The following is a 16,393-nucleotide window of genomic DNA, read 5'->3' as shown; positions in this document are numbered from 1 at the left end:
GACTTTAATCTATTCTCGTTATAGCAGGAATACGGCTTGACAAAGTTAATACATCAGACATCAGTCATCCTCTAAAGATCTCGGCTAAAATATAATTAAACACTTTTGCCGTGATTAAGGGAAAGGATATTTATCACAAGTACAATGCTGAAACCATATAAGGAAGCCTCTACTTGGCATGTACGTATTATATCGTCCATTGCATGATGAAAAGCAAAGTTGACTTACGTTTTAGCGATCACCTTACTTTTGAATATTATTGCTACTATCATCACTAATCTTATGTGATATAAACAATAGAATTGAAGCAGTTTTTTAATATTATATCGTTCATAAAGAACATTAACAGCAAAAGTGGAATGGTTCAGAATCAAGCGAGAATCGAAACAGATTCGAAACTACATTTTAGATTTTCATTTCATACACCAACGGTTGTGAATATGATTTCAGTTCACACAGTATCAAGGTATAGTCATTTTTTTATTTATTTAACATAAAAGACGAAAGAATTATTTATTTCAATGTATCTATCAAATATTAAACAATATAAACTGTGACCACACTGCCTGTGTTGTCACATGTATCCAGTGAATGCGACAGTCCACTTAAAGATAGTATTATAGAAATCAGTTATTTAACAGCGGTCTTTGTATGTTATTATAGTTTACTTTCATGTACAATACATTAAACGAAATCCGAGTTGTAGAATTAAAGGCTTTTTTGTACATAGAAATATAATAGTCACTCTTAAATACTCATGAGAGATATTTTCTTTCACATATATATATATATATATATATATATATATATATATATATATATATATATATATATGTGTGTGTGTGTGTGTGTGTGTGTGTGTGTGTGTACAAACATTTGTGAGTGTGTGCACGCATATGTGTATATGAATTTGTAAGTGTGTATATTTGATGTATATAAATATTTGTGTCTGTATATTTATGTGCGTGCGCACGCGTCTGTGTGCGTGAGAGAGAGAGCGAGAGAGAGTTTATATAGACATATATACAGATACGCATATAAATATTACGAGAAACAGACAGTGGAGAGAGATGCAAGGGAGGGAGACGGAACTGGGGCATGAATGAAATAGAGCCATAGCCATGTGGAGACGGAGATAGTAAGAATGAGTGAAAACAACTTTGCAAATAGACATATTCCTATAAATGTCCAGTTTTTCACACGCGCATGCTTTTATCTTGAAACAGAGTACATTAATTTTATATTAATGTTTATACAAACTGTGATATAATGTAGCTGCATATACAATAACACATGCATGCATACATACATGCATACATATATATATATATATATATATATATATATATATATATATATATATATATATATATATATATATATATATATATATATATGGAGTACGATTATCAGAGCAACAGAAAAATGAAGTGAGCGTGAAAGAGAGCGAGACAGAGAGAGAAAGAGAAAGAAAGAGTGAGCGAAAGAAGTTGGAAGGGGGTAAGAATGAGGGGTGGGGCAATAGGCAAATAGAAATCAGTAGTTTATAAAATTCATGAAGACATTACACATGTATTAAAAGAAATTCTGCAATAAATGACAGATATGGTACGTTGAGATTTGTCTCATTAAATATTTCTTCCGATAAGAAAAACAAAGAAAAGGAAGGTACATTACTAACCTCAAAATCAAGTATGCAGCGGGACTAATATTGTATTCTTAGAAATTGTTTCCAAGACATATGGGGGAATAAATCGATTAAGTTCCAGAGAAATTATGTCTTTAATAGTGACTGTTTAGAGTAGAAATAAATAATGGATACTAAATATTGAGTCTGGAGAGAATATTAGCCTGAAATTGATACCTTTTACAAACGATTAATGCTTATTTGCGAGCTTTATATGAATAATACACATTCTAGATTAATATTGTGTATTCGTGTTCTGTCACTGTGAAGCTGCTTGTAATAGAGAGAAAATTACCAAGTGGTAGCAAATATTGAGTTGCATGTTCAGCTCATAACCGATTGGTGTTTCCGTCGTGTCATCTGTTTTCCATTAATCTTTCGGAATGTCATATTGTTATTGATGTTGTGTAACCTTATAACAGCACTGATTGATCAAATCTATGATCAAAAGAACTGCTAGGCATGACCATCGAATCATTTGATTAAGATACAGTATACAAATTATACACATTATCCGATGCGCCCTTCATTTTGCATTGTATAACGGTTTAGCCGCGTTTCCATTGTTAAAGTATACGTCTGTTTATCTATATATCTATATATCTATCTTTCGAAATAATGAAATAAATAAGAATTTTAAAATAAACACTGTTGTGCCATTCTAAAACGAATTCAAATCAAGAACAAAAAAATGAGGAAATTAGCTACTACGTCATATGTATCATGCTAGTTACATTTCACTTTCCAGTTTAATATAATCATCTAGTTTATATATCCCTTAAGGAAACACACCCTGCAGTAAATATTTGGAGAAGATTCTGTAAGCGAGAATTCCATGGCATTCATGATGAACCGACACTCATCACGCCAAACCTTAAAACTAAACACACTGGGTAATCCTCATTTCTATTTTCTATTACCCGAAGACATCAGGTAGTATGTCTTCGGGTAGTTTATCATTAATGATGAAAGGAGAGACAGCATGTTGAAGAAAGTTGTTTCTATGTATGCGCAGACAACCACTTGAGTGTGAAGTGCAAGTAAAAAGTGAGTCTGGATAAAAAAAATATGAGTATAGCTAGAAGTCTAGAGTTTTGTTTCGGAAAGGAATAACACGTGTGGATTATGTGAAATCTAGAGATGTGTAGGCTAAACTTTGGACTGATGTCTTCGGGTAGTAGAAAATAGAAGTGGGGATTACCCAGTGTGTTTAGTTTTAAGGGTTGGCGTTCAGATGCGCGTGATGAGTGTCGGTTCATCATGAATGCCATGGAATTCTCACTTACGGAAGTCTTCTCCAAATATTTACAACAGGGTGTGTTTCCTTAAAGGCATATATAAACTAGAGGATTATATTAAACTGGGAAGTGAAATGTCATACATATGACATACTAGCTTATTTCCTCATATTTTTTTCTCGATTTTCAATTCGTGTTAGAATGGTACAATAATGTTTATTTAAAAATTCTTATTTATTTCATTCTTTAGAAAAAAAGAACGAAAGAAAGATAGATAGATAGATAGATAGATAGATAGATAGATAGATAGATACATACATACATACATACATACATACATACATAAACAGACGTATAACTTTAGCAATGGAAACGCAGCTAAACCGTTATACAAATAACCTAAAGTACACCTAAATAACCTAAAATAACCTAAAATACACAAGATCTGTGATCCTTCTACGAAATATAAAATTAACAAATAAATAAATTAAATTAAATTAAAACTAAAGAAAGGAAAACGCCTCTTGCGGCTGCTAAACTTGACCATAATTTTATTGAAAATGGATATGGGTAAGTCTAAAAGAAAATGGAATACATGTTAAATGTCTGAGCTGAGTTCTTAAAATGATTACAATTTTTTGGACTAACAGTGTAATTTTCTTAGAGTGTATGTGTTATATTTATATCTTCATGATCGCTATCAGGTGATTTATTCGTAAAATTTAAATTGAATCCAGTATGGTTGTATGTTTACATCCATGAATATGAAACATGAAGATGATGATCGGAAATCAAATTGCTCAGAGTAGGGTGTAAATATAAATATTGCAGATAAAAAATTATAAAAGATGAACTTATTGATCTGGATAATGATAACCTTAGGAAATCGAATATTTGTATTTTCATAACGTTGAAACGAAAATTCTAACTCGTAGAAATAATACTGCACATGGCGAATTTATTTTAAACTGTGACTTTGTAGACATTCTACACTGTCAATAGACACACGAAAATAAAAAAAAATCAGTTGTAAGCATGTTTAGGCGTATTTCACCCAACTGCAAAACGCCCAAGAAAATCTTATCTTAGCATTAAATGTAGACATTTATCGATCTTAAGATCAATACATTATAGGGAAAACATTAGGAAATGCTTCTGCAGCTTTTCAACAAATAATATTTTTCTTATATATATTCATCTTCTACTGCAAGTATTTACTTCTATATGAGATATTCGTATTTATTTATGTTACTATTTTAACAATGTATCTGACGTACATCTGCTGAAACATGGTTAAATATGTTTTTAATACTCTAGATTTCATCGATGACACAATGTATCTTCTCCCATTTCAGAATTCCCAATTCTTTTAAACTGTTACTTATTCGCTGTTTGGATGGAGAATCCTAAATGTTATCATACTCATTTCACTTCTATTACAATCTATTACAAGTGATACAAAGTTTCTGACCACTACAGCAAGAGTGTGAGCGAATATTGTTGTGATGTTTTCATATCCTAGGCGAGTGTAATAATGGTATCTGCAAAAGAGCTTGGAGATCTGCGTTGGGAGAATTAAACAACAGACGAAGACAGGTGGTGTAAACAACAAATGGATGTATTAGTTTAACGCTCGGGAATAGAGAAAGTCTTTGACGTTTCGAGCCTACGGTCTTCAACTGAAAGGAACACAGACAGAAATAAGGAGAGAAAAAAGGAGAAAAATTATATAAATATGGTCAGCGATCTATCGAGGTCTGATCAATAAGTATCCGGACTGTTGCTATAATAACGAAACTAAAGCATGCAGAGTGATGCCGCTTTGTAAAGATTGACCTTGACCTCTGCTGTGTAAGCGCCGCACACAAGTGTACGAGTGATGCAGACGTTTCCTGGGGAGCCAAAAATATGTCGATATTGACGAATGTAAACAGCGGAAGTGAGGTAAAACGCCAAAACTTGGCGCGCATGGACAGTAGAGTTCAATCTCACTCTGTGCGAAGCGGTTTCACTCTACGTGCTTTAGCTTCGAAACTATGGCAACAGTCCGAGTATTTATTGATCAGACCACGCATATATATATATATATATATATATATATATATATATATATATATATATATATATATAATTATTCTTGCATACATGTGAGAAGGGATGACCACTAAGTGGACATCCTTTACGCTAGAAATCGACCATTAACGGTCAAACCATAAAAGAAAATAATGTTCTCCAGGGAAATTCAATGCACACCAGAATATGAACAAGACAAATGAAAATATGCAAAAAATAAAGAATTAGTCGTAGACCAGGTTTCGTGCATTAATGGATTAATGTAATTTTTACTTACATAACCCATCCGACACTCATCAGTACGACCGTTCGATACAATATAATTTGCAGAACAATACACGGATTTTCCACATAAAAGTAGACATGTGTACAGTTCTACCGATTACATTGGAGTTATTTTCAAAAGTCTCAGCTCTGGCGCGTTAAATAGCGGAAACAATTCCGCAGAAGATTATTCACTGCAGTAACCGTTGCCGGCTAGAGAACATAATTATTAAAATTTAAATAATAAGGGTGATTAATTGGATATTGATTTAAATTAATATCCAATTTATCACCTTTATTATTTAAATTATAATTGTTCTTGTATAAGAATGATAAATCTTTACTCTAGTAAAGTATAGAGTAAAGTATCAGATTAATGTAAACTTGTTTTTATTAAAACTGAACAAGAAAAATTATGTATAGTTGATGTCCTTTTCGTGTTTACTACTTTGTCGAGGAACATGTTAGTCGTACTGCTTCCAAGCAACCGCTGCACAAATTCAGTAACAATTTTGAATTATATCTTTATCATTATTATTATTATTATTATTATATCTTTCTTATTATTATAACTTTCTTCTTCTTCTTCTTCTTCTTCTTCTTCTTCTTCTTCTTCTTCTTCTTCTTCTTCTTCTTCTTCTTATTATTATTATTATTATTATTATTATTATTATTATTATTATTATTATTATTATTATTATTATTATTATTATTATTATTATTATTATTGTTCAGTAGTTTTATTTTTATAACGTGCTTTCACTTCACTACCGAGCGCAGCTCTGTGTGCCTTGGGTGTGTGCTGTGGTTTGCTGTGGTGCTCTTATGTTTACTGTATTGAAAGTGTTTTGCGTAGAATGTGTGCAGTGCCCAGTAGTGCAATTTTCTGTATGTTATATATATTTGTAAGTCCTGGTGTTTTTGTTATGTATTTGTCTGAATATTTTTTTTATTATACCTAAGGCACCTACTATCATAGTAATTGTTTCTGTTTTAAGATTCCACATTCGAGTTATCTCTATTTCCAGGTCTTTGTATTTTGAAAGTTTTTCCATTTCTTTTAGAGAAACGTTGTCATCTGCTGGTATTGATACATCAATTAGAAAGCATTTTTTTCTTCGTGATCTTTGACAACTATATGTGGTCTATTTGCCTTAATTTCTCTATCTGTGTGTATTGGCATATCCCAGAGTATGGTTGCTTTCTCGTTTTCTGTGACCTTTTCTGGCGTGTGTTTATACCATCTTTTTTCTGTTGTTATTCCATAGTGTTGGCATAGCTTCCAGTGTATATAGGTCCCAGCTCTGTCGTGTCTGTGAATATATTCCTTCTTAGCCAAGACTGGGCAGCCAGAGATAATATGATTTATTGTTTCTTGTCCATCTCCACATATTCTACAGTTACTTGTTATGTTTCTTTTCATTATGTGTTTTTGGTAATTTCTGGTGGGGAGGCTTTGGTCTTGTGCAGCAATTAAAAATCCTTCAGTTTCTGCTTTGAGTCCTGAGCTTCTCAACCATTGCTGGGATTTTTCTCTGTCTATTTCTTTTGCATTTAGTTTAGCCCAGTATTTACCATGTAGGGGCTTTTCTTGCCATCGTTTTATCATGGTCCGTTGCTGTTCTAGTTTTAGTTTGGATTTCATTTGTTTTATAGCTTTTGTTGTTGTTTCTTCTTCTTCTTCTTCGTATTTGTTAGGTAGATTGATTTCTTGTTTGTATTTGTCAGCTTCCTTAAATACTGAAAACAGTTTTTTGTTTTGCTCGTGTTTTGTGGCGATTTGTATTAGTTTTCCTTGCTTCTGGAGTAGGCATTTTTTCAGTCCGATGGTGGTTATTTTATAATAGTCTTCTAGCTGTATAAGACCCCTGCCACCTTCTGTGCGTTGTATATATAGCATTTCTATGTCAGATTTTGGGTGGTGCATCCTATATCCTGTCATTATTTTTCTTGTTTTCCTGTCTATTTTAGATAGTTCGTTTAGTGTTCAGTTAAGGATGTTGTAGCTGTAGTTTATAACTGGGACAGCTAAAGTATTGATACCCATTATCTTGTTTTTAGCATTGAGCTCTGTTTTTAGTATTGATCTAACTCGTCTATAGTACTCTTTCTTTATTTTTTCTTTCATTTGTGTATGTTGTATCCTATCTAGTTCATTGACTCCTAAATACTTATATGGTTGGCTTTCGTCTAGTTCTCTTATTTCATTGGCTTTATCTACTGTTATATTGCTACTTTTAACTAATTTTCCTCTTTTCATGGTTGCTTTGGCACATTTTTCTAATCCGAATTTCATATCTATTTCCTTGGTAAAGCCGTGTACTGTCTGTAGTAATGTTTCTAGCTCTCTGTCGTTTTTAGCATATAATTTTAGGTCATCCATATATAGAAGGTGACTGACTGTTTTTCCGTAGCATTTGTAACCGCATCCAGTTCTATTTAGCAATTCAGTTAAAGGTGTGAGTGCCATGCAGAACAGGAGTGGAGAGAGCGTGTCTCCCTGGAATATTCCTCTTCTAATGGGGATGGCTTTCGTTTTCACAAGTCCCTCTTTTGTTTGGAGCTGTAGCACTGTCTGCCATTTGTTCATTGAGTGCCTTATGTATTTTATAATAATTGGTGCCACCTTGTTTATGGCTAGTGTTTCCAGAATCCACGTGTGGGGAACACTGTCGAAAGCCTTTTGGTAGTCCACCCAGGCCATACTGAGGCCTTTCTTCTTTCTGCGGCTGTCTTCAGTTATGGCTTTATTGATCAATAATTGATCTTTACAGCTGTATGAGCCCTTGCAGCATCCCTTCTGCTCTTCTGGAAACAGGTTGTTATTTTCCAGGTGTTTACTTAATCTCTGCGATATTATTGCAGTAAAGGCTTTGTAGATCGTAGGGAGACAGGTTATAGGTCTATAGTTTTGTGGTTTCTTCTTCTTCTTCTTCTTCTTCTTCTTCTTCTTCTTCTTCTTCTTCTTCTTCTTCTTCTTCTTCTTCTTCTTCTTATTATTATTATTATTATTATTATTATTATTATTATTATTATTATTATTATTATTATTATTATTATTATTATTATTATTTAGTACATGCTAATTTGATTAGGCTTGGTGACAGGTCTTCTAAATGTCAAGAACTTTCCTTAGGATTCTTGCAGAATATAGGATCGTACTTTTCTGCAAGTCAACAATGCAATTTTCAGTTCCAATACCTTTCAGTCTTTTAGGTAGCATTTTGGGTGTTGTGCCATCTGCACGATTTACCACAGGAATAATTGTTGCTTTAATCTCTCATAGTCCCTTCAATTCTCTGACTAGATCCTAATATTTCTCAGTTGTTTTTCAATATCTTTCATATCGACTCTGCTATAAAAGGAAACTGCAAGATCTGTGATCTGATATTGTTTGTCTACGTTGTGCTCTACATCCATATTTGAACTTCGTGCTTCAGTAATATAGTCAGTCTTAATGAGAAGTCCCACACTATCTTGCAATTCTTATTTTCTGTCACAGCTTCTGTTTCGTGATCATATCACATTTATGTTGTTTTGAAGTCGCACACTCGTTTAACATTCAAATGCACTTTCTCTGGCCGAATCGTAAGCACACTAGACAAAATATTTAGTGGTATTTCTTGCACTTTTACATTCTTCCATGGTCGAATATACTTTCATCCATTCGAGGTTGACGAAAAACATGCCATTCAACCAAGTCGTATCTAAAAACTGACCGAAAGAGTAGGAAAGTTGGAAGAGGAAAGGTAAAACAATAGAACAAACGAAAGGAAAGAACATTAATCACATGATCAATTCATACAACAAACTGAGGATGCTGGAAGTAATAAACACTTGTTTCAGCTGATGGACCAGGACTTGAAACGAAAAACAGGAACGTTAGTTATCACTGCTCAAGGAAAGGACATTAGAAAAAAGTCTGATAAATGCAAAGATCAACAAAACTTAAGCAGACAGCAAATATGGAACGTGCTGGAAAGGAGTCAAAGGTATCAATCGCATCTTGAATAAGCTCAGTATACTAGTACGAAATGGACGAAAGCGCAGGCAGGTAAAAGAGCGCATTTTGACGGTAGCCGAGTGTGTTACTTCACAATAACAAAACAATGGCATGAACACGAACCCGGTGTTGTGACAAAAAATGAGTATTACATACATACATGCATACCTACGTACGTACATACATACATTCATTCATACATACATACATACATACATACATACAAACATATATACATACATACATACATAGAAGTATTTCGTCTGTCTTTTCATTGTGACCTAAGATGCTGCCGAGTCTGACTTAACCTTTCATCTCTTGGGGAGCGATAAAATATGTACCTGTTTACCACTGGGGTCTATGTAACGTAACCACCCCCTAAAATTGCTGGCCTTGTTCCTGTTGTAGAAAAGATTATTATATTTGTTTTTATTATTTTAAGGCGACATAATGCCGAAACGGTAGAACTGCGGAATAAAATATAGATAGTGGTTAGTTTCTGTCCTCAAGTTAACATTTCGCCAGAGTGAAGCATGCTTTCTGCACTTCCGGTATGGATAAAATAAATAAAAAGTAAATAGTGAGAACAATTGAATCGACTAGACTACATTAAGAGGATATGTGTAGCCTTGTGCTTTATGCAAGAAAGCACGATGATTATTATTATTATCTTTCTCCACCCGACTTCCTTTCATCCCCACCAACGTTATCATATGCTGTCATCTTTGTTGTGTTTTTGTTAAGTTACTGAACGCGATGCATTTGGTCAATAAGCCTTAGTTGATTAACTATATATATAATATTTTTTATTTCTTCATTGCAACATTAACAATTGTTAAGCAGTTTCTGCAGAAGTTAAAGCAGAGGAAGTGTTCATTGAAATGGAAATATTCAAAGAATATGCAATGAATAAGCTATTTTTTCATACTCTCTAGCATTTTATTGTCTCTTTTTTTTTCGTCACTATATTTTAATGTATAGAATAACTGCAGACAAAGTGATCTTCATGAAATTGTTTAGATGACATAAACCAAAAAAATAGAAATAAGACTTTCTACAGCATGTTCCGGAGAATCATGACTATAACCCATTAAGTTCTTCAATAATAATTCTCTGGAAAAGCATATTTTTTTTCACATGTATGTATGCATACACACATACACACACACACGCACACACACACACACACACACGTACGCAATATATATACGAGGGAAAGTCAAAGATTATCCGCACTTTCGCCACAACATAACTTTATTATTGTCACACTGCTTACTGCGCATGTGTGCTTATAGTTGGTAGTATTGTGGTCACGTGATCGAAGCGTGAGCCTGATCGAGCCATTACGTGTACCAGGTACTGAAAGTCATCCACGATGAGCTCGCCTTCAATAAACTTTGTGCAAGATGGGTGCCAAGAGAGCTTAAAGCAGAGGACAAGCGCAAACGTCTTGAGGTCTGCCAACGTTTACCCGAACGCTACAACAATGAGGGCGAGGAATTCTTGAGCAGAATAGTTACAGGGTATGAAATGTGGGTCCATTTTATGAAGCAGAATCTAAAAAGAGAGTATGGGGCAGAAACATCCTGGCTCGCCAGAGGCGAAAAAATCAAGACTCAGTCTTCCGCGGGAAAGGTGATACGAACGCTCTTTTTGGGACTCAAAAGAGGCTGTACTGGAAGGCTACTCGGAAAAGTGGTGTGCAATCAACAATGCTTAGAGTGGTTTCATGGCCAACAAACTGAAGCCAACAATTCGTACCAAACGCTGATGTCTATTGTCGAATGGACTCTTGTTGTTGCACGACAAGGCACACCACACACGGCCGGCCAGACAGTTAAAATCATTAACCAATTGTACCAAAAGCCTCCGATCAATTTCACCACCTGACACACCTTCCGACCAGAGAAATCGGAACACTGCTTTATGTTCTTCTTTGATGCATATTGGGAGAGTTGCCATTCTTACACTATAAAGCCAGAAAGAAAAATGGTGCGATCAAGCTCAAAATTCGATCACGTGACCAAAATAGTGTCAACTATAAACACGCATGCGCAGAATCCGTTTGACAATAATAAAGATATGGTATGGTGAAAGTGCGAATAATTTTTGACTTCCCCTCTTGTAATTGGTACATATATTCATACCCACACACACACACACACACACACACACACACACACACACACACACACACATATATATATATATATATATATATATATATATATATATATATATATATATATATATATATATACATATATATGTATATATGTATATATAAACTAGTAATGCTATATGAGGTTGCACTATTCCCTCTGGATTTATATGTTCAAAGTTCCATTACTACCATGGTCAACTTGTCCATTTATACTTTCTGGATCGACAAATCTGATAAGAGGACTGGACCGTTTCTTCTTCTCCTGGTTATTCTTGAAATTTCAGGGGAAGTATTAACACAGTGTCTCACTCAAACTTGGTCTGCTGAGTAATTAGCTGTCTATTCCTTAATTTCACGAATAGGAATTCAGGTAAACAAAAATCAAGTAACCCACGACCGAGCACAGGAGGATCTGCAAAGGCGCCATTAAATACTGAACAGTATTGCGACATGTCGGCTATTATGGGCGTTTATCGGTCGGTCTTGATTAGAAAGCTTTGAACTACTAGATGAATTAGATTCCTATTCTTGAAATTAACATGTTTCTACCACACCTTCAGTTTGTACTAGTGTGAAAGAATGTGACATGGCTTGACATATAAATTACTGACGCAGTTCAGAGATATGGAAAAGTACGGACCTTCATATTGGATATCTTCATGGGAAGACTAAAGATCAATATCCATATAGGTTGAATTTGAAATTTTTGCAGCCAAAAAAAAAAAAAAAAATTGTTCAAACCATTCTGTTTGACGGCTTAATGATTCTACAAATTCGACGTTTTCACACTATTGACTCCTAATAAAACTGACCTTGTAATAGTACATAATCATAACATGATTATAACTGTTGTTCCTCTTAAGTTCGAATCTTTTCTCTGATGATTTACTTTTCATGACCCTGTATTTGTAAAGTAACTGTAATCATATTGCTTCCTTTTATTAGCTCTAAATTAACAATGACCTGTAATTGTCCTAGACAATACTTTTTTGTCAGATTCAACGATACTAAACTATAATTTTCACATCCCATTTCGTATTCTTATACTTAAATTTTATACGAAATTAAGACTAAAGTCAGTTTGATAACACCTTACTACCATTGACCAATCTCTCTGTTAACGTTACTAATATTGGTTTCAAGATATGGTACAAGGCCAGCAATTTCGGAGGGATATGGCTAAGTCGATTAAATTGACCCCAGTGCTCAACTGGTACTTATTTTACCGAATCCGAAAGGATGAAAAGCAAAGGTGACTCCGGTGGTATTTGGACCCATAACGTAAAGACTAACGAAATGCCGCTAAGAATTTTGCTCGACGTACGAATAATTTTGCCATCTCGCCGCGTTGTTAACATTGTTAATATTAACAACAGCAAACAAGGCGGTGAGCTGGCAGAATCGTTAGCTTACGAGCGAAATGCTTAGCGGCATTTCCACCGTTTTCACGTTCTGATTTCAAGTTTCGCCGAGTTTGAGTTTGTATTTCATCCTTTCGGGGTTAATGAAATAAGTACCACTTAAATACTGCGGTCGATGTAATCGACTTGCCCTCTCCCCAGACACTGCTAGCCTTGTAGCAGAATTTGAAATCAGTGTTGATAACAACAACAGTTATTATTAAAGTCCACTCTGCACTGTTGTGCCATTCAAGAAACTTTATATTTTACACATTTCATTGTGTTAAATATCTCACTTGTACTTTTGATTTTTTCCCTATGCAAGTAGTATTGCATGTTGCAATAGTAACATCTAATTGCAATTCCTATCGAGGAGAATGATGTTATGGTTTATTAATAAAAGTTGCAGTAGTAGGCAGCGAGCTGGTAGCATGTTTAGTACGCTGTGTTAAATGTTTGGCGGCATTTCGCCTGTCTTTACGTTCTAAGTTCAAGTTCTGCCGATTTCGTCTTTGTATTTTATTCTTTCGGGGTCGATAAAATAAATACTAGTTGAACACCAGGATCGACGTAATTGACGTATGCCCTACACCAAAATTGCTAGATTTGTCCCAAAATGTGAAAGAATTATTAGTTGCAGTAATACGTTAAGCTATTTGTTCGGGTAGTTTACATTCCAAGTTCAAAATCCGTCAGAGACAATTATGACTTTCATTTTAACTGGGTCGATGAAATAAAGTACCAGTCGAGCGTTGATTCGATGTACTCGACTATTCCTCTCCCATCAATTTGCTAGCCTTGCGTCTAAATTAGAAATAAACAAATATCTATCGTATTTGTAGTTATAATTCAATATATTATATCTATGGAAAATGCTGATACAAAATCGAAGAGTATTCATTGATAAATTTCCTAACTTTCAGCAAAGACATACTGCAATCTTAATCATGATATTTTTTACTGTAGGTTCATGCTATTGTATTATGAGAAACCGAGTGAGTTGACATAAAAGATAGAAGTAACGGAATATTTTATACTTTCTATTTTTGTTGAGTCATTTGTTATGGTGTGTGCTAGAACAATGTCACTGGAGCATCAATGTTTTATAATTCATGTTCAATCGTTTCACAACAGCTGTACGAGGTAGTTTTAGTCCCCTCATTTCAGAACTTAAATCGCATGAATGCAATATTTTCCTTTCACTTTCCGGGTATTATACAGCAAATTACTAGTAATGTATCGCTCTTGATTCCATGTAAAGCTTTTATTTGCAGTTATCGAAACAAAATAATATTCAGTCACATGCCATTGGAAGTAAATTCTATGTATTTGTGGGACCTCCTGGGTTAACTTCTTTAAAATCACGTACCATATTTTGTTATAAACTAAAAGAAATATTGAGTTGCATTCAATTCTACAAAGATTACGTATCTGAATAATGGTGAAATAACAGATACAACTTATTTATTTCATCCATAAATACTACGAGGGTTGGTTCATTTTGGTTTGTCTTGACATTTTGGCCTATTAGATCCGATATCTACAAAATAATATATTCAATCAGTTATTAATGTCATCTACACAATTAGCTACGTGCGTAATCAACTTGGAATACATCCCTATTCTAAAGATGAGCTGAATTAGAAAAGAATGTGATGGAAACTATGGAAAGAACGGATCGAATGCTTCACAAAATGAAATTCCGTCCTATTTCCTTTTGCGGTCGAAATTCATCGATGCTTGTTTTCTCTTTCATCTTCCACTTGTCCATTGAAACAAGTACACGTATTTGTGTGTGTACGTGTGTGTGTGTACGTGTGTGTGTGTATTGCGGTCATGCAATATATATATATATATATATATATATATATATATATATATATATATATATATATATATATATATATATATATATATATATATATATATATATATATATATTTATGTTTACTCTTAGAAAATACTATTATTTCAGCCTCCTTTATTACATATTTGCACGGCAAACCGAACTCCCATGCATAAAGTTGTAAAAGTCGGTTAATTTAATATACAATATCAGCAAAATATGTACCCACATCCAATCATATATCGACAAATATCGCATTAGCATTAGGGAATAAAATAACTCTTTGAACTTAGGAATTGTTATATATGATGGTATGGTTCCATCTTTGGGAATTATACGTCATATGATACTGAGAACGTGCTTATATATTTGAGAATTTTCTACAAAGCCTTTATAAGAATAATTATGTGAGTGATATAGGTTTGGAAGAATGCTGAAAACTGAGTACATCTAAATGAAGCAAAGGGTAGCTGGGAAAAATAAATGAATATTATTGTAGTAAAATAGCATACCATGAATTGTGAAAATGAATTAATGTATCAAACCAAATAATCGTTTATATATATATATACATTATATAAGTGTGTGTGCGCGTGTGTAAATAGCCAGATAGATAGATATATAGATAGATAGATAGATAGATAGATAGATAGATAGATAGATAGATAAATAGATAGATAGATAGATAGATAGTTAGATAGATCTGTAGCTTGGCAAACGTGTTAGCATTCATTCAAATATATTAAGTGTATATTTACTAAGCCAAAAGTTTATCCCTACAGTACTGATCGTGGGCTAGAAAACAGTAACAGGAACTCAGAAAATAGATAAATAATTTTCACAGAAGCACTAAAATGTATGGGTAAATCTAGTATTCTACCATAATGGTATATTTCATAGTCTTTAACATTGAGCACAAAGCTTCAAAGTAACTCTGAGTTGTTTGTTAAATAAAAGTGAAGAACTGTGCGGCAAAATATCATACCTCACTTAAAAGCGAAATAAACGAAATTGTATAAATCTTTTATTGCTTTCATAATTGTATTATATATTTATATATTCAACATAGGAACAGCTGAACATTTCAAATATCATTTAACCGTATTGACTCGAGAAATATCACTAAATAGTATTTATTGTTACTTAAGCAAATCTTTTCAACCGTTTGGATCCTATTCAAATATAAAAGTATATTTGTGTAGTGACAGCAAATGGCAAGTAATTGGACACTTCAGTGACATATATTTAATACCAAGAAAACTAAAATATCTTAATGGTTTTGTATTCGAATGTAGACCATTATTCTTTTTTAAAAGAAATATTTGACATTTCTAGTGTTGTATTTACTCTTAAATAATACGCTTACATTTAATGTTTATAATCTTTGTTTCTTTTACTTTTACTTTCAGGAAAATATTATATCCCAAACATATGATGCGATTAAAACCTTGCTCCAGGTAAGATACAGTAACATTTATCTTCCGTTTTTCTTTTTGTTGACGTAAGTTACACTATTATATATATATATATATATATATATATATATATATTACAATGAGGGTGTGCGTATGTGTGTGTGAGAGAGAGAAAGAGAGAGAGGCGGAGGAGAGAGTTACAATACGAAAAGGCTTAACTTCTAATAAAGTACCGTCAATATATATATTCCTGTTTTTGTATTGAATCCCATTTCCTCTTACTTGCAATTTCAAACCATGAAG

The 16,393-nt window shown here is 33.5% G+C and overlaps 1 protein-coding gene across 13 annotated transcripts in view; it reads left to right on the top strand.

Annotated features, from left to right (window-relative positions):
* LOC106876180 (potassium channel subfamily K member 18) overlaps window positions 1-16,393 on the top strand; it is a 330,864-nt gene that overhangs the window by 105,704 nt on the left and 208,767 nt on the right. For all 13 annotated transcript variants that reach the window (XM_052965904.2, XM_014924619.3, XM_089349788.1 and 10 more), the window contains exon 2: window positions 16,085-16,132. The gene's annotated coding sequence lies outside the window, so the exon portion shown is untranslated. The remainder of the gene's footprint in view (window positions 1-16,084; window positions 16,133-16,393) is intronic.

Source organism: Octopus bimaculoides, chromosome 1 (assembly GCF_046866305.1).
Source record: "Octopus bimaculoides isolate indiv1 chromosome 1, ASM4686630v1, whole genome shotgun sequence".
NCBI classification, from domain to species: domain Eukaryota; kingdom Metazoa; phylum Mollusca; class Cephalopoda; order Octopoda; family Octopodidae; genus Octopus; species Octopus bimaculoides.
Note: the sequence above shows the minus strand (reverse complement) of the source record. Positions and strands in the feature narration are given on the sequence as shown.